Raw genomic sequence first — 19,674 nt, 5'->3', positions numbered from 1 at the left:
ATGAGAGGTGGCGGCAGGAAGATCAGGAGGAGGCAGGATACAACGCTGGGGCTGCTGCGTGAGCAAACAGACATGCTCCGGCGTCTGGTGGAGCTTCAGGAACGGCAGCAGGATAACAGAGTGCCGCTACAGCCCCTGTATAACCACCCTCCCCCCTCACCATGTTCCATATCCTCCTCACCCAGACGTGTAAGAACACGGGGGGGGGGGGGGGGGAAGGAGGCTCCGTGCACCCTCCCATTCCACCCCAGTGGACAGCCCAAGCAAAAGACTGCCATTATTTTAACCTTTTTTTAGTGGCCTTTTCCTTCCCTCCGATCCTCCTCCCAAACTCTACCTTCTCAGTTCTCTCCCTCTTTTTATAATCAATTAATAAAGAATACATGATTTTTAAATGATAGTGACTTTATTTCCTTTGAAAGCAAGCTGTGATCAAAGGGGAAGGGTGGGTTGCCTACAGAGAATGAGTCAATAAAGGGGGTGGGTTTTCATCAAGGAGAAACAAACAGAACTTTCACACCGTAGCCTGGCCAATCATGAAACTGGTTTTCAAAGCTTCTCTGATGTGCCGCGCTTCCTGGTGTGCTCTTCTAATCGCCCTGGTGTCTGGCTGCGCATAATCAGCAGCCAGGTGATTTGCCTCAGCCTCCCACCCCACCATAAAGGTCTCCCCCATACTCTCACAAAGATTGTGGAGCACACAGCAAGCAGCAATAACAATGGGGATATTGGTTTAGCTGAGGTCTGAGCGAGTCAGTAAAGTGCCCCAGCGATCTTTTAAACAGCCAAATGCACATTCTACCACCATTCTGCACTTGCTCAGCCTGTAGTTGAACAGCTCCTGACTCCTGTCCAGGCGGTCTGTGTATGGCTTCATGAGCCATGGCATTAAGGGGTAGGCTGGGTCCCCAAGGATAACTATAGGCATTTCAACATCGCCAACGGTTATTTTCTGGTCCGGGAAGTAAGTCCTTTGCTGCAGCCGTTTAAACAGAGTAGTGTTCCTGAAGACGCGAGCGTCATGAACTCTTCCCAGCCAGTCCACGTTGATGTTGGTGAAACGTCCCCTGTGATCCACCAGTGCTTGCAGCACCATTTAAAAGTAACCCTTGCGGTTTCTGTACTGGGTACCCGGGAGCTCTGGTACCAAGATAGGGATATGGGTTCCATCTATCGCCCCACCACAGTTACAGAATCCCATTGCAGCAAAGCCATGCACTATGGCCTGCACATTTCCCAGAGTCACTACCTTTCGTAGCAGCAGCTCAATGATTGCTTTGGCTACTTGCATGACAGCAGCCCCCACAGTAGATTTGCCCACTCCAAATTGGTTCCCGACTGACTGGTAGCTGTCTGGCGTTGCAAGCTTGCACAGGGCTATCGCCACTCGCTTCTCAACTGTGAGGGCTGCTCTCAACCCAGAATTCCAATGGGCAGGGGAGACTGCGGGAACTATGGGATAACTACCCACAGTGCAACGCTCCGGAAATCGACGCTAGCCCCGGTACATGGACGCACACCGCCGAATTAATGTGCTTAGTGTGGCTGCATACATTCGACTTCATACAATCTGTTTCCAAAATTCGAATGCTGTAAATTCGGATTAATCCCGTAGTGTAGACATACCCAAAGAGACAGAAGATTGTGTCTGAATTTCAGCAACTGCGGTAGTTCCTGGAGGAACAAGAGCGACTCCTGCTGGCGCAGCTGGCAGATCTGAACGAGGAGATTGTGAAGATACAGAATGAAAATATCACCACACTATCAGAGGAGATTTCCCGTCTCAGTGAGCTGATCAGTGAGATTGAGGGAAAGTGTCAGAAGCCAGCAAGTGAATTCCTGCAGGTGAGACTGAGTTAGAAATACTCCAGATCCCAATACAGGGACAGGACTGCTCCTAAAACATGAGCACGGGAGTCCAGCAGTCAAGAGATCACAGTGTAATTCAGCGTGTGCATTCTGGAAATGTAAATTCTTCTTCTTTGCAGACTCACAGACACATTCATATTAGAGATGCAAAAGCCCTATTAGCTCAGCAAATCCATGGCCCTGGGGCCGGGCCAGGGCCTCTATTCCCCACACTGCTAAATCCCTTCTTTTGAATTCAAAGTGTGTGTCAGGTGGGACTTAGTTTTTTTCTCTCTCTCCCCTCTAGGATGTCAGAAGCCCCCTGAGCAGGTACGTGGCTCTCTCTCACTCCCCCCTCACACTTCAGAATGCTGGGAAAGTGCTTTGAGATGATGTTAGCACTGCATCTTCCCAGGGTTCTACAGCAAAATGTGTGGGGAAGGTCACACTTTGGATACAAATCTCCCCAGTAAACTTAATCATGAGGTTCTCCCCTTCTAGAGAAGACTGGAATTTCCCATTCAGTGCGAATGACTAACCAAGTATTTTCTAGACATGTCTGCCTCAGGCTAGTGGAGATGGAATATGGGCCTGTCACTTCTGGGGCCCTGGTTACCATTCAGCCCAGGGCAGCATAGGTCGTACCTGAGGACTGTTTGGAGACCTGTGTGGAATGAGCTGGAGGGGGTGGGGGGAAAGAGAGTGAGCTGGTTTTTCAGTCTAGTTTCTAGTGGCCAGATTTCTACAGCACTTCACATGAGAACCTCCTGTCCCCAGAGCAGGGAGGCCATGGAGTGAATTAACCATAAAGACTCAATTCCCCATTTTTCCCCAGATAAGCCCCAGATAATGGGTCCTTTGAAGGGAATGTTGCACGGTTGTGGCCTGTGCTGCATCTGCTCTGAGGCTGGGAGAAAGAGGAATTGTAACTCCAAACCCATTAGAGCAGCGACTCACTAGAAATAACTTATGAGTCACTACATGAAATGTAACCATGTAAAACTGTTTCTCTCCAGGTGGGAGAAGGGGAAGTTCCAGCAGCCAGAGGAGATTTCTCCTGAACTCAAACTGAGACTCAGTGATTTCTCCCAGAAAACTGTTGCTCTAATGGAGACTCTGAGGAAGTTCAAAGGTACCTAGAAGGGATCTAGGAGGGAAATTGGGATGAACCTTTGAGACTGTCGGAGGAGAATGACTCTGGCCCATTGGTTCATAATTAGATTGTGCATCTGTTTAATAGTTGGATGAGAATGCCACACACTTGGGGTGCAAATCACTCCGTTTGATTAATTCAAACTTTTATTTGTACCAGAAGCATGCCTTGCAATTACAGTTACTATTAAAATAAGAAATGACAGACATACTGAAAGATGTACTGGCCAGTTGGCTTCTCCTGGGCATAGGTGGGTCATAGTGGATTTTTCCTATGAAACTCAGACTATCATATTATACACACATCTAAATTATATATTTATTCTTTTCCCAATCACCTTTGAGTGTTATGAATATTTAGTATCTTCTACACTGGAACCCCACTATAACATGCCCCGCGATAACACAAATTCATTTATAACGCGAGGCGAGTCTGGCCCCGGCGGCTGCAGCAGGCGTGGGGCGTTTGGGGTCCACGCCCCAGCGGCTGCAGCAGGTGCGGCTCTCCCTCCGGCCGGAGCGCAGCCAGCCCCGCTCTCCCGGCGGGACCTCCGGCCGGAATGCGGCAGCCCTGCGGCCCCGCGACTCCGGCTGCAGCGTGGCAGCCCCCGGCTCTGCTCTCCCGGCCGGAGCATGGCCAGCCCCGCGACCCCGGTGGGACCTCCGGCCGCAGCACGGCCAGCCCCGCGACCCCCCATTCCCCAGCTAGCAATCCCAAGTGCCGGCCCAGGAATCGGGCCCCGCCGGCCCTGGCAGCAGGAAGGGCCGAGTGGACAGTGCCCCAGCTGAAGGAAGCCCTGGCCACCCCCCTTCTCTCTCTCCCCTGCTCCCTCCCTCCCCCTAGCCAGGGTGCGGAAGCTGGACACAAGTACAGTGGAACCCCGCTATAACGTGACCCCGCATTTACTGCAATTGAATTTTTTGGACCCCAATGATCGCGTTATAGCAGGGTTCCACTGTATAACTTAGACACTAAACATACATGAACTTTTTAATTGTCAGAGCTTTTGCTGTCCAAACTACTTCCATGTTGTTATTATTTTCTTTTCTGATTGGCTAATTACCACTGATTATGCATAGGTCACTTTTATCCTGTTCTCTACATAGAAGTTTTGGACTTTGCTAACTGCTCCTTGGCAATACGTTGTGGGTGTCTGTTGTCTCTAAGCACATTGTGTGACCAAAACATCTTGTCCCACATAGGATCTTATGAACACATCATGGCAACTTAAGGAAACATTTCTCTTATGTCAAGCAAACTGCTAACCAGGCCACGTCACTCAGTATAAACGCACAATCTCGGTCTGTCAAAGCTACTGCATAAGAAATTACCCTTGTACCAACCATCTCCCTGCCTCAGTGTCCACACGGATAAAACGATTTTATTATTATTCCTATTTCTGCCTATGGAGGACTAGGCCCCGTCGTGCTGCTCTCTGTAGAGACGCTGAGTAAACAGACTCAACAGCTCACAATTAGAGCCAGGATTTCACAAACTCTGAACATCCCGTTAGTGTCAAAGGAACCCAAGTTGGTAAAGTTACTTTTATGCCAAAGTCTTTGCATGATCTGGGTCTAGGTTACTACAAAAGGCAGCAAGTGAATGGGAGAAACCAATTGGAGTCTGAAGGGTGGGAGGGGGATGATGAGGGAAAATTAAATCTTAGAGATTGTGTGTCCTGGGGTGGTTGTGAGGCTTCATGCACGTTGGTTCCATTACTGGGAGATACCTGAATGAGAGAGGAAGTAGAAGATTTCAGAACTTTTTATATTAAATACCTGAGTGTGTCTCTGGGCCTCTCGGTCTGTTTCTCTGTCATGATGAAATGAAAACACAGCTCTAGGAGTTCAGAGTGGGAATGGAGTTATAAATATGAAAGCCTGAAATCTCGTCTCTTTTCTCCTTTCCCTCTCCAGTCACTCTGTTGTCTCCACTGGTGACAAAAAGAGGTAGGGTGATGATATTTCTCAAAGTGATAATGGGACACCATGTGGGGCTAGCCTTCCCCTCCCCCACCCTGGCAGGGCTGCAGTTGCTGCTTGCCCAAGCACTGCCTGCCCCGACGCACGGGTGCTGCTGCTAGCTTGAGCCCCGCTTGCCTCTCTCCTGAGCCCTTCCTTCCCGCCTGCATGGGGCTGGCATTGCCGCTCGCCCCCCTGCACGTTCCTCTGCACCCCACTTTTGCCAAAAAAGTCAGGATGGCCAGGACAAGGCTTAAATGGGATCGTTCAGACAGGGTGAGATTGTGTTTAAATTATGAGAAAATTCCAATGAAAACATCTTCATGAGATTGTAGCTAAAGTTACCAACCAAACCAACACCCTGCCATGACACACAGCCCTAAAAATAAACACCTTGAACAGTGAGGAGATCCCACGCTGAAGTCACAGAAACGATCCCGACACCAACCTTGGTGCTGTGTTCATATCCACACTGATGCACAGAAACACTCTCCCTGAGCAGCATCCAAACACGCTTAACTCTGACTCTGGGGTTTTCACAGACAATCACAGGATTTTTAATCTGAAATGGAGAGGATTGAGTAGAGAGCTCCCTCCTTTGAGGGTGGACATCCCTCTCCTTTACCCTAGCAGAGGGGATCTCCCCCATCGCTCTTATCCAACATCCTGCCTTTCCTTTGGGCTGGGCTGGGCTTTCCCATTGGAGCTTCTCACTGCTTCCTGGATTGGGGAGATGCTCTCCCTCTGACACTGGCAGCTCCTCCCTACGCAAGAGGATAAATGGACACAAGTCAGATATCAGGAATGGCAATATACAAAAACCTGTAGGAGAACACTTCAACCTCCCTGGCCACACAATAGCAGATGTAAAGGTAGCCATCTTACAGCAAAAAAACTTCAGGACCAGACTCCAAAGAGAAACTGCTGAGCTCCAGTTCATTTGCAAATTTGAACCATCAGATCAGGATTAAACAAAGACTGTGAATGGCTATCCAACTACAGAAACAGTTTCTCCTCTCTTGGTGTTCACACCTCAACTGCTAGCAGAGCACCTCACCCTCCCTGATTGAACTAACATCGTTATCTCCACACTGATATATACCTGCCTCTGGAGATTTCCATTACTTGCATCTGAAGAAGTGAGGTTCTTACCCACGAAAGCTTATGCTCCCAGTACTTCTGTTAGTCTCAAAGGTGCCACAGGACCCTCTGTTGCTGTCTATATGTGTGTATCAATTTTGTAGTTGAAGTTGTGAGTATTGGCTCTATACTGTCTGTGTTTCAAACTTATGCTATGCTGCTGGGTGACATCCCAGACAAGCTGAGATTAGCTCTGCCTAGCCTGCTTGATGGCCCATTAAGGACCATCAGCTATACAATTGACCCATTGAGAGAAGGCAGATACGCCTTGTAACTCAGCAAAGTATGCAGGGGCTGGCCCATGTGACTCCAGGCTCCATTTTGCTGTAATTTTCCACAGTAAGAACAAAGAGGTGTTCTTACACCTGGAAAAGACTATATAAGGCTGATGCCTCATCTCCATCTGGTCTTCAATCCTGCTTCACACCTCTGGAGGAACTTTGCTACACTGAAGCTCTGAACAAAGGACTGAGGACTCATCCCAGCGGGGGATGTTCCAGAGACTTGATTTGAACCTGCAGTTTATTCCATCGCTGCTGCAAGCCTGAGCCAAGAACTTTGCCATTACTGTATGTAATTGATTCCATTTAACCAATTCTATCTCTCATCTCTATCTTTTCCCTTTTACGAATAAACCTTTAGATTTTAGATTCTAAAGGATTGGCAACAGTGTGATTTGTGGGCAAGATCTGATTTGTATATTGACCTGGGTCTGGGGCTTGGTCCTTTGGGACCAGGAGAACCTTTTTTCTTTTATTTGGGTATTGGTTTTCATAACCATTTGTCCCCATAACTAGTGGTACTGGTGGTGATACTGGGAAACTGGAGTGTCTAGGAGATTGCTTGTGAGACTTGCGGTTAGCCGGCGGGTGAGACCGAAGTCCTCTTAGTCTGGCTGGTTTGGTTTGCCTTAGAGGTGGAAAAATCCCAGCCTTGGGCTGTAACTGCCCTGTTTGAGCAATTTGTCCTGAGTTGGCACTCTCAGTTGGGTTCCGCCAGAACTGCATTGTCACAGTGGGTCACACTATATAGACTGAGGAGCTGCAGTGACATCCATAGGTGCTGACTCCATGGATGCACCGCACCCACCAGAAAAAAATTGGTGGGTGCTCAGCACCCACCGGCAGCGCCCCTCCTCCAGCTTACCTCCGCCTCCTCCGCGAGCGCGCCGCCACGTTCTGCTTCTCCCCCATCCCTACCAGCGCTTGCACTGTGAAACAGCTGATTAACGGGGCAGGGAAGGAGGGGGAATGCGGTGCGCTGGGGGAAGAGGCAACGCCGGGGCGGGGATTTGGGGAAGGGATCCAATAGGGGCAGGGAGGGGCGGAGCTAGGACGGGGACTTCAGGGATGGGGTTGGAATGGGGGCGGGGGCAGGGCCAGGGCCAGGGGTGGGCGCAGGCACCCACTGGCACCGGAGAAACTTTGCGCCCACAGTGACATCTCTGTTCAGTCTCAGGTGCCCAGGACAGAGGCAGCTCCCTGGGATCCAGGCCTGTCCCAGCCAGACCAGGGCTGCTGGGGAGTGTGAGAAATGGTCCCAGCCTCCCACAGGGACGAGCTCTGCCCCTAGCGCTCTGATTCTCTCTCCCCCCCAGTGAATATGACGCTGGATCCAGACACGGCTCATCCTGACCTTGTCCTGTCTGAGGATGGGAAAAGTGTGAGATATGGATTAACCTAGCAGTATCTGCCCAAGAACCCTGAGAGATTTGACACTGAGCCCTGTGTGCTGGGCTGTGAGGGATTCACCTCGGGGAGACATTGCTGGGAGGTGGAGGTGGGGGTGGGCTATACTGGGCTGTGGGGGTGGCCAGAGAGTGTGAGGAGGAAGGGAGAGATCAGCCATAGCCCTGAGATGGGGATCTGGGCTGTGGGGCAGTGGGTGGGCCGGTTCCAGGCTCTCACCTCCCCTGTGACCCTCCTGCCCCAGCACCAGGCCCCCAGCAGGATCCGGGTTTGTCTGGACTGTGACCCAGGGCAGGTTACATTGAACGATGCTGGTGACAATGCCCTGATCTTCACTTTCCCACTGGGCTCATTCAATGGGGAGAGAATCTCTCCCTCGCTCTGGGTGGGATGGGGATCCCGGCTCAGACTGTGTCCCTGAGGGTGGAAGGGGCTGGAGTTTCTGTATTAGCAGGGATCCTGGGAGAGGGAGACCCAGGGATTGGGGAGTGTGACCTCCAGGCCACCAGGGAAGGGATGCTGCTTTGGGAAGGAGATGTGGGTGGGGATATGTCATCTGGATGAAGAAGAGTTGGCTGTGGGGAGGGGAGAGTCAGGTACAGGGCAGGTTTAACCAGAAGGGAGAGAAGAAATAAAATGGGAAAAAGTGAAAATAAAGTAAAACAAGAATAAACAGAGAAGCCTGGGGCAAGTGGGGGGAAGCTGAATCGAGGAGAGTGAAGGCAAAACAATCCTGAGAAGGGAAAAGCTCGGGGGGCACCGAGAGTGGAGGGATTAAATTCAGCAGAGAAAACTTGGTACGTGAGTTGGAATGATCAGTAACATGGATTAGAGAAGAGTTAGAGAGACTCCGAGAAATAAACAGAGAACAAGTGCTGGAGAAAATGATGGGTAAAACTGGATTAAAATCAAAGAAAAGGGAAAAGGAAAGGGAAAGAGAGAGTGAGATGGAGATGTATAAACTGTTTCTGAAAGTGAGACTAACATTAATTCTACCCCATAGTTCATGGACGGTATTTCCACTTGGTATCTTTTAGAAAAAATATTTCAAATTTTTACCGTGTTCTGGTTATGAAAGTTCCTGATCAGCTCCTTTTCAGCCTGATATTTACTTAAGGAAAATGAAACATATAAAAATATGCTTCTTGTTGATTTCCCTTTAATTTCCCAGCTGTGACTTTTGAAGGTAGACATGGGATTGTTTTCCCCTAAATTGTTTGTGTCAACCTGGCCCCAGAGAGGATATCTGGGTCACTTTACTTCTCAACTTCCCAACCTATCCATGCGTGACACCGGCAATCAAAATGCGTGACAGATGTTTGCAATCTGGAATACCTGGATTTTATGGCACATAGCCTGACAATCAACAGATTATAATGGTTTTAACTATTGTGGTAATTAAATAAACTATTAAAAAGAAAACTAAAATATCTGTCAAACAAAACCACACAATCCCCACTCCCATACCATCAGAGTTTGTTGTACGGCCTCCCTGGTCCCCAGCACACGTCCCCACCACTTGAACCTCAGGAGAAATTGCCATTATTTCTGAGGCCAATCACCGGAGGGGGACTTGACACACACTTTGCCAGCAGGTACAGAAATGCTTACTAGACAGATTAGAATATTAGGGATCAGAGCTCCAGGGTTCTCTTCCTGGCTCCATTGTGCAGTGGTAGTGACAGGTAACCAGATCGTATCTGTTGTCTACATTCATCCCAAAAGGCAGTAGGAATGAATGGCTCCTGCCTGGACTTTCCATATTGGAGACCTGGGTTCTCTTCCCTGTTCCACCTGAAGTGACCTTGTGCAGCCACTCAATTAACTTGTAATCTGGAGGAGAAAGTGCCTAATACTTCTCTAGTTACTCGGGTTGGGGCTGTGGTGATATTTGAACTCATGGGTTTCTAGCTCCTACTTTGTTGCACTTTGTCATTGGTACTGGATATTTGCTGGCAGAAGAGTCTCTCTCACATGTCTATGAAAGACTGCCTGCTTTGAAGCATGACAAAAGCAGCTGAAATTAGTGCAAATAGTGAACTTCCCACTAATTTAGTGACTTGGGAGCTCTGCTGGCCACATGGTGCTGATCCTCCTGCTTTCCATTTGGAAAGGGAACTAAAGTACTTGAATAATGACAGGTTTCCGAGTAGCAGCCGTGTTAGTCTGTATCCGCAAAAAGAACAGGAGTACTTGTGGCACCTTAGAGACTAACAAATTTATTAGAGCATAAGCTTTCGTGGACTATGCATCTGAAGAAGTGGGCTGTAGTCCACGAAAGCTTATGCTCTAATAAATTTGTTAGTCTCTAAGGTGCCACAAGTACTCCTGTTCTTTTTAAAGTACTTGAAGTATGTTGTTCACATTTCTTCCACTCATCAGCAATTGCTGTGATAGCCACAGGGGTGTTAATGGGAGGGGAGCTGCTCCAAAGATCAAACTTGCACTTTTCCTTGTTGAACCTCATCAGATTTCTTTTGGCCCAACCCTCCAATTTGTCTAGGTTTGAGGCACCTCCACACTACCTGCCTCTAGTGTGAAATGGGCTGCAATGCAGACCCCCTAAAATCCACAGCCTCTGGCAACCCAAGCCTGGTCATCTGGGTCCCCACAGACAAAGATTTTTTTAAAGAACTCCCCAAACAAGAAACAAAAACAAAACAAATACAAACCACACTGAACTACGAAGTTCCCCTTCTATGGTTCTGCTACAGGATTTGAATCATGTCTTTGCAGATCCCCACTGAACACCCCACCACTTCCGACATGGGAAAAATTGCTGTGCGTGGACCAGTTGCCACTTTGCCAGTGGGTTACACAAGTATTTGCTACTCATCAGTAGAACATTTGTGATCAGGACTCCCAGCTCCTGTTGCTTGCTCTGGTGTAGTCTAGCAGTTAGCAACAGGAGAACCAAAACACACGTCTAATGCTTTCAGACTAAAGACAGTGGAGCTGACTAGCTAAGACCTGGGGCTTCCCTGTTGGAGACCGTGGTCCTATTCCCCATTTTGATGTCAGTGATCTTACGCAACTTCTTTTTAACTTATTTGTAAAATGGGCAGCAAAGACATTCAATATTTGATTGCCTTCGAGGGCTGGGAACACACTGGCTTGGTCAGCGAAAAGGGCTGGAAAGTGCCTGCAAATACAAACAGCACTCAGTAAAGGTGAGCTTTATACTCAAGGTCTCTTGGCTTCTAGCTTGTTTCCCTTTACCCCAACCCACGTATTTTTAGCCTTGCTGACAAGGGCAGGGGGGCTTGTGGGGACTGTAGCCACTCCAAAATTTGCCTTAGCGGCCTCCCCCATAGCCACCCCTCCAAACCTGACAGTGAGGGTGCCACCCTCACTGCTCTGATGCTGCTGGCCTGGGGCTGATCCCTGCAATCTGCTTGAACCCCCAGCTGATAGGGTACGGATCCAACTCTCCCCCCTACATGGCCCAGGCCCAACGTAACAAAGGAGCGGTGAGTACCTGGTCTGACCTCCAATCACAGCCCCCTTTGCTCTTCGCACTGGGCCAATCATCGACCAGGGTCGAACGGAAACATCCTCCCTACAACCCCCTCGGATGGCTGAAGTATAATAAAGAGAAGGCGGGACGTTGCCTTGCATACCAATCAGAGAGCAGGGAAATGTGATAGGCAGGTGAGAGCACCAATCAGGCAGCTGAGAGGGCCTCAGTGTATCTCTTTGGCTGAGCTGGCTACACGGAGTCTCCGGAATGGTTGGCCCAGGGATTCCCCGCCTCCTGCCAGGCCTGCTCCGGCCCGGGCTTTGGCTCCGTTCGGGGTGAATCGCGGCCGCTGGGTCCCAGCCTGGCTCCTGGCGAGATCCCCGAGCCCCGGCGGCTGGTGCTGGGAGCCCGGAGCCCTGGCTGCAGCCGGGAGAGGGGAATCTCCAGCAGGGCCCTTCCCGCTGCTCCCCAGGAGCCTCTCCCAGGGCAGAGCCCCCAGCCCGGCCCGGCCCCTTCCCGGCCCGGCCCCTGCCCCAGGGGGCCCCGCTCGGAGGGAAGGTAAGAGAGACACCCGCTCCCCCCCGTCACCCCCGGGCTGCAGGGGGGGGTTGGCCCTTGGCTCCCCGCGGAGCTGGCTGCGATTCCCTGTGTTGTGTATCTAGGAAAGATGGCCCCCAAGTCCCATTGTGTGCAGGGCAGGGGGACGCGACACGACACGTGGGGGCGGGGTGTGTGGGGGTGAGGGGGGAACAAGGTGGCCGGGGGCAGGATGGGATGTGGGCAGAGGTCGGTGATTGCACTGAAGGGAGGTTGGGGCGATGCAGGGTGATCGGGGGCAGAGGGGGAATTATGGGGCTGACGGGAACGAGGCTGGAATGGAGGGAAGATGTGGGGGGGGTCACTGCGAGGGAAAGGGGGGATGTGGGGAAGCTGGAGGGAGACTGAGAGCAAGAGGAGACTGGCTGGGGAAGGGAGAGGGGAGGGGAGAGACACAAGGCAGCTCCCCCGCCCCATGGGGTAGGGGAGGGTGACAGGTTGCCCCGCCCAGCAGCCAGTGCCGCCCCGCCCCCCCCCCGGAATGGTCAAACAAACCGGAGGAGGGGGGGGCGGGCAGGAGACTTCCCGGAAGGGCTGAAAATTTACAAGGCAAAAGTCCACATGCAATCCCTCCCCCCCCCCCCCCCCCCCCCACTTCTCCACACACTTTTTACTTCCAGTTTAAAGACAATCTCATTATTTGGGGGGATCTGACTCCTGGGTTGACAGCACTGAACAGGGGCTGGTCTGATTTCTGCGCAGGATTCGGTGTCCAACCAGAGTCACTGTGAGCCGCAAGGAGTGGAACTGGGGTTTGGTTCAGTGGCAGTCAGTGTGTTCAGTTCCTGGTTCAATACACCACAAAATGGTTTGGTTACCAGGCAGTGCCTAAGAAGGGGGGGCCTCACAGCTTGCTTCAGTGGGGAGATAAAGTTGGGGCATGGGGCCTGTGTCAGGTGGGGCAATTGGAGGAAGGAGCTGCACTAGGGGATGAGAGCAGTCCTGTCTAAGAGGGAGAAGAGTTGAACAGCCTTTCTCCTTGGACTTGAAGAGTTATTGTTAACTTCTGGGACTGGGAAGCCCCCGCACTTCTTCTCTCATCTCCCTCCCTCCTCCTGTTGGCTCCCCACTTCTTTTCTTCTACTGGCTGGGATGATTTAGTTGGGAATTGGTCCTGCTTTGAGCAGGGGGTTGGACTAGATGATCTCCTGAGGTCCCTTCCAACCCTGATATTCTATGATTCTATGCCATTCTGATAGCAATCACATGCCAGTGTATTATTTTGTTTTTATAATGAAAGTAAGATCAGAGTAGCTTTTATTTCATTTTTATCAATTATTGAGCTGAAAAATTGCTGAAACTTTATTTTAACTGGCAACCATTTCCCCCCTCCCATCCTCCCCCCCAGTTCGATTCAGATTCCCTGAGTAAGAGGAAAAATTAGGGTTTAAGTCTGGTTCCAGTTCAGTTAAAAATATCAGTTCAAACTGGTTCTGTTCTGGTGTGAGTCCAGGTGGACAAATGAAATCTGCAGCTGCTGAACTGTCCATGGGGGCTGCCAGGACAACCCCCAACCCAGGGAGGCTCAGTCATGAGGGGATGGAGGGGGGAAAGCTGGTTATTGCTAAGGGCTTGTCTACACTGGCAGTTTACAGCGCTGCAACTTTCTCGCTCAGGGATGTGAAAAAACACCACCCTGAGTGCTACCGAGTTTTAGCGCTGTAACATGGCAGTACAGACAGTGCACCAGCGCTGGGAGCTACACCCCTTGTGGAGGTGGTTTTTTGGTAGTCGCTATGCAGCGACTAACCAAGTCATATTAAAGCGCTGCTGCGGCAGCCCTTTAACGTTGCCAGTGGAAAAAAAAAAAAATAATAATGGAGAGATCCCATCTCCTAGAACTGGAAGGGACCTTGAAAGGTCATCAAGTCCAGCCCCCTGCTTTCACTAGCAGGACTAAGTACTGATTTTTGCCCCAGATCCCCAAGTGGCCCCCTCAAGGATTGAACTCACAAACCTGGGTTTAGCAGGCCAATGCTTAAACCGCTGAGCTATCCCTCCCCCCCTAAGGCAGAGGAGGTTGGTGTCTGTGTCTTTGGCTGTGTCTACACTGCCACTTTCAGCCCTAAAACTTTTGTCATTCAGGGGTGTGAAAAAACACCCCGCGAGCGACAAAAGTTTTAGCGCTGAAAAGCACCAGCATAGACAGTGCTCCCGGCGATAAAGCTACCACCGCTCGTTAGGCGTGGGGTTTTTTATCGCCGGGACAGCTCTTCCCTGGTGATAAAGCAAGTCGATACTGCCCACGTCACAGCGCTGCTGCGCTGTAACGTGGGTAGTGTAGACATACCCTTTCTCTGCTCATGATATTAGAGTCCTAAAGTTAGTTGAGCTTCCTGGATCTGATACTTCCAGGGATTTCCCTACACTCCGTCCTGCTGCCCCCAACTCTCCCATCACCCACTTCAGTGGTCAAACCAACCAAGATGACGAACATACCAAGAATATACCAACATGTCACCTGAAGGTTCAAGTGGTGTTTCAACATCCAAACAGCCTGAAGCACAAATACAGCTACCTACTGAAGAAACAGTGTCTCCGCAACCTAAATCCCGATGTTTGTCGGTCACCGTCAAAGCCAGTTTTAGAAGTACTTGATGAGGCTGTTAAGAATGCTGGAGACACAACATGGTTCATGCGAACAAGCATGGCTGTCACTCCATACTTTCTATTTAAGCAAGGGATACCACACACTACAAGCTGGAGGCCAATGTTAAGTGCATTGTCACTTGTTAACCCTGAAATTGGACACTGGTTCCAAAGAAGACTGGCAAATGCTTGCTATCTTTCTGCTAGAAACTCAACTGACTGCTTAGAATCATGCAGTGCAACAGTGAAAGTCTCTTGGCATTTGGAAAAAGTGAAGAACTCTTTCATCATCTTAAAACATTTGCATACATGGCTGATGAATGCACCCATGCAAATGGGTATTAAGTCATTGTTTATATTATCATGATGTTAGTGGTAGCCCAGTAGATACATTTCTAGATGTTCAGGTTATAGAAGACACATTGGCTGCATCTGTGACAACCCACATCTTAGAAGAGTTAAATGCTTGTCAATTGGACCCCAAACAGATGCCTGCTTGTGCATTTGATGGAGCTGCAAACTTCCCTGGAAGACACGGTGGAGTACGAGCTTTGCTCAGAGAAAAGTGTATCCCTAATATTTCCTATACACACTGCAGAGGCCATCTTATCTTCAGTATCCAGAAAGATAATGGAGCAAATAATCAAAGAATCAATTTGAAAACAACTAGGAGATAATAAATAACAGCATGGATTTTTCAAGAACAAAGCATGTCAAACCAACCTAATAGCTTTCTTTGACAGGATAACAAGCCCTGTGGATAGGGGGAAAGTGGTAGTTGTATATCTTGACTTTAGTAAGGCTTTTTATATGACCGTCTCATAAACAAACTAAGGAAATACAACTTAGATGGAACTACTATAAGGTGGGTGCATAACTGGTTGGAAAATTGTTCCCAGAGAGTAGTTATCAGTGGTTCACAGTCAAGCTGGAAGGGCATATCGAGCAGGGTTCCACAGGGATTGCTCCTGGGTCTGGTTCTGTTCAAACATCTTCATCAGTGATATAGATAAGGGCATAGAGAGTGCACTTGTAAAGTTTGCAGACGATACCAAGCTGGGAGGGGTTGCAAGTGCTTTGGAGGGTAGGATTAAAATTCCAAATGATCTGGAGAAATGGACTGAAGTAAATAGGATGAAATTCAATAAGGATAAATGCAAAGTACTCCATTTGTGAAGGAATAATCAATTGCACACATACAAAATGGGAAATGACTGCCTAGGAAGGAGTACTGCGGAAAGTGATCTGGGGGTCATAGGGGATCACAAGATAAATATGAATCAATGGTGTAACACTTGCAAAAAAAAAGCAAATATTCTGGGATGTATTAGCACAAGTGTTGTAAGCAAGACACAAGAAGTAATTCTTCTGCTCTATTTTGTACTGATACGGCCTCAACTGGAGTATTGTGTCCAGTTCTGGGTGCCACATTTCAGGAAAGATGTGGACAAATTGGAGAAAGTCCACAGAGAGGCAAAAAAAATGATTAAAGGTCTAGAAAACATGACCTATGAGGGAAGATGGAAAAGCCTGGGTTTGCTTAGTCTGCAAAAGAAAAGACCGAGAGGGGACATAACAGTTTTCAAGTACATAAAAGGTTGTTACAGGGGGAGAAAAAATGTTCTTCTTAACCTCCAAGGATAATATTAAAAACAATGGGCTGAAATTGTAGCAAGGGAAGTTTTAGGTTGCACATCAGGGAAAACTTCCTAACTGCCTGGGTAGTTAAGCACTGGAATAAGTTGCCTAGAGAGGTTGTGGAATCACCTTCACTGGAGTTTTTTAAAAGCAGGTGAGACAAACACCTGACAGGGATAGTCTAGATAATACTCTAGTCCTGCCTTGAATGCAGGGGACTGGACTAGAAGACCTCTCCAGGTTCCTTCCAGACCAGTGATTCTATGATCTACTCAACTAGCACTAGTACAAGCTGCAGAATCTTCAAAAGACATTTAAAAAGCCATAAATTTAATGCCTTTGTTATAATCTCTTTTTCAACGAGAGTCCAAAAAGACTGAACGTCTTGAAAAAACTAGAAGATGCTCCAGGACTGAAGTTCAAATTAGTCCAACCTGGGAAATCCCACTGGTTTTCTCATGAGTGATCCTTGGATGTTGCCTTAAAATTACTGCAACTATTATTACTGGCTTTGGAAAGTATCTACCAAGATGGGATGGATCTAAGTAGTGAGGCGGGTGGACTACTTTTGCTACTATGTTCAGAGAAGACAATCACCATTCTCTCTCTTTTAAGTCTACTGTTAAAACCACTTGGGTCATTAAACAATGTCATCCAGGCATCTGCTACAACAGTAGTAGATCTTTGTCCAGCAATAAAAGCTATACTTGGATCAATCAGAGAGAGATCCACTGAAAACGTACTGGAAGAAGCAAAGACTTCAGTCCAGAAGTTGACTAATGAAGGCACTTGTGTTGAATCCTTAAGTGAAGAGTAGAAGTGTTTGTTAAGCCAGCTGAAAAAGTACACAGACTTGATTCTTACACAGACTTGATTCTTACAAATCTACAACAGAAGCTTCTGGATTCCACTCAACCTTTTACAGATGCCTATCTTGTAAAACACCGATAGTTGAGTGGAGTGAGGCACTACCAGAAATGGGGCGGAGATGCGATCAGGACAGAATAGAGAATTTGAACACAGAATGGAATGTCATATGACGAATGAAGATTTCACTTCAGCTTCATTTTTATCGTCACTAGTGGCTTGATCTGATCTTTGTGTTATGTTTCCTGGGATGAAAGAAGTAGGAATGCATCTCTTGCTACTCCCAGTCACAACAGCTACAGTTGAGCATTCTTTTTCATCATTGAATAGAATGTTGTGTTCTGAAAGAAGTCCCCTTCTGCCTGATCAGGTGAATGAACTAATGAGCATATCACTTGAAGGCCTGGAAGTTCCATACACACAAGAAGCCAGCAAAGATGAACGCATTGCATTCAAGAAGTTCATTAACATACTTGTGCAAAATTATAGCAGGAAACGAAGAAGGATGTAGATGTCGTGCTTCATAGAAGGCTTGAGTAGCCAATTTAAATTTGTTTGATTTTTACAACGTGAGTTAAATCTAATAAAATGAATAAAATGTTTCACGATCAGTCCATCTTCGCCCTCACGGTCTCACCCCTGGGCCCTCATCCTTCCTTTAAATTTGAACACCCCCCCAAATTTCAATTCCTGGGGAAAATTCTAGATGCAGCTGCCTCCTCCCTTGTGATCTGGGAGCCTAGACTGAGCAGCTGCTGCTCCCTCAGCAGGGGTCTGTATCAGGGAGAGACTGTCATTATAGCTCCCTCTGTGCCCAGCCCAGGTGGGGACTTTCCACAGTGCTTGGAAGTAGCCCCCTGGGGCAGTCCTGGGCTCTGCCAACATCGGCTCCTGAGCCTCCAAGTGAGGAGAGAGACCCGGGGGAAGGGCTGGGGCCGGGCAGGAAAGTGACACTCTGCTAGTGAGTTTGTACCGGAGGGTAGGGGCTCCCTGTATGTCTGCGGCTCCCAGAGCTGCTGCCTTCAGACCCACACCCACTCTCACATTGAAGAGCAAATGCCCATGGGAACGGGACAGTCACCAGTTCTCCTCAGGAGAGGGACGGAGACAGGAAGGGGAGGGGTGAGACCGAAAGGGGCAGCAGGAGCAAGAAGTGGGGAGGGAGGTTCCCAGCTCCCAGCCCTGCCCGGATTCATTCCCTGCATCCCCCTGGGCCGACTGACTCTCCTGGGAACAAGGGGAGGAGCTGACAGAGGAAAAGCCAGGTTTTGCCACAGCCGAGTCCACGCACTGCTGGGGGCATGTGCTGCCCTCCGGGCCAATGTCAGGGGGAACCCCCAAAAGTGATTCTGCTCTTTTCTAGCATTTGCCTTAGAGACTCTGTCCCTGGGGGCGGGGGGTTAAAAGTGACCTGGTGGGTTCAATGCTGGTGGGAGGGTCCGGGCCTGTGTTGTAATAAAGTGACTGAGGGTTTTTTAAGCTAAGCATTTTCCCAGCATGGCAGAACATCTGTCTTCAGGGAAAGACCCTGAGGGGAATCAGGGTGTGAAATGGACTCAGACCCCTTCTGAAACCTCCCCCATCGCCCTTCTCGCCCTGATAGGCTGAGGAATCACATCCATGTTTCGCTCCTGATCGTCCCATCCTCCTAGGAAACAGGGAAGTGGCTGTGGTGGAGCCAGCTCAGGTAGGGGATTTTCAGCGAGCTGCCGGGGGGGCCGGGGTGGGGTGGGTGGGTTGGGGTAGGGCAGGAAATACAAAGGTTGAGGTGAGGGATGGTGGTGGTGTAATAAACCTGCTGGGACATGTTCAACCTGGGCCTGATTTTCAGAACAGGCCCATTGGCAGGGAGTGAACATTCCCCCATTTCTATAGTTACCATATTTCAAGTTCCCAAACTGGGGTGTGGGGGGGGTTCTGTTTTTACTGTACAGTTTCTTTCCACTTTGAATATCTAACATTTATAAATAACAAGCGTAACGGCCTCAAAAATAAATTTAAATTTGATTTACAATGTACCTCTTTGCATGCAGTCAGTCCTTTCCTACTGCGCTTCTTCCTGTTGTGCCCATGCACACGTCTCTGTAGAGCGTGTCTTTCTCCGCAGTGGTTGATTGCTCATCAAATAGCCATGAACGTCTTTGCCGGATGTGTGCCTGAAGTTGAGCTGTACAAGCAGGATTCCTTTCAGCAACTCAGTAGCCAATATCATGCCACCCTTATTTCTGGGCGGCTGCTGCTGGTGGCGGCCCTGCTTTCAGGGCTGGGGGCCCAGCCAGCAGCCGCTACTGTCCGCTAGCTCTGAAGGCAGCGCCCCGGCCAGCAGCAGCACAGAAGTAAGGATGAGAAAACCAGTGAACGTGCATGCCGCTGTTAGGGTACGCCAGGAATAGCAGTTCATCCAGATTCAGTGCTGGAAAAAGGATGAGCAAGGAAAAATCACGGATATTTGTTCATATTTCAAAAATCTGCCTGGATGGAGATCAGAGGGTCAAAAAAGAGGTCATGTCTGGGGAAAACCCAGGCGTATGGTAACCCTAGGAAACATCCCCATGGACAGGGCTGGGAAAACAGACCAGATTCTCAGTGCTGAAGCCTGAACCCACTAGCCAGAGGCTACCATGAAATATGAAGCTCTTTGGATTCCTGTCCTGGTCCCCTGCTTGGGACAGGATTAGTTGGCAGGTACTGAGTGGGGAAACTGATGTTGTTTCAGGGTTCAGTGACCTTCAA

The 19,674-nt window shown here is 49.2% G+C and overlaps 1 protein-coding gene and 1 pseudogene across 1 annotated transcript in view; both read left to right on the top strand.

Moving 5' to 3' along the window:
* LOC135974853 (E3 ubiquitin-protein ligase TRIM15-like) lies at positions 1–8,211 on the top strand (annotated as a pseudogene).
* A 3,213-nt stretch (positions 8,212–11,424) lies between these two features.
* LOC135975028 (uncharacterized) overlaps positions 11,425–19,674 on the top strand; it is a 12,001-nt gene continuing 3,751 nt past the window's right edge. The window contains exon 1 of the mRNA XM_065565079.1: positions 11,425–11,808. The gene's annotated coding sequence lies outside the window, so the exon portion shown is untranslated. The remainder of the gene's footprint in view (positions 11,809–19,674) is intronic.

Source organism: Chrysemys picta, chromosome 12 (genome assembly GCF_011386835.1).
Source record: "Chrysemys picta bellii isolate R12L10 chromosome 12, ASM1138683v2, whole genome shotgun sequence".
Taxonomy (NCBI): domain Eukaryota; kingdom Metazoa; phylum Chordata; order Testudines; family Emydidae; genus Chrysemys; species Chrysemys picta.
This window is presented reverse-complemented; position numbering and strand designations above follow the sequence as displayed.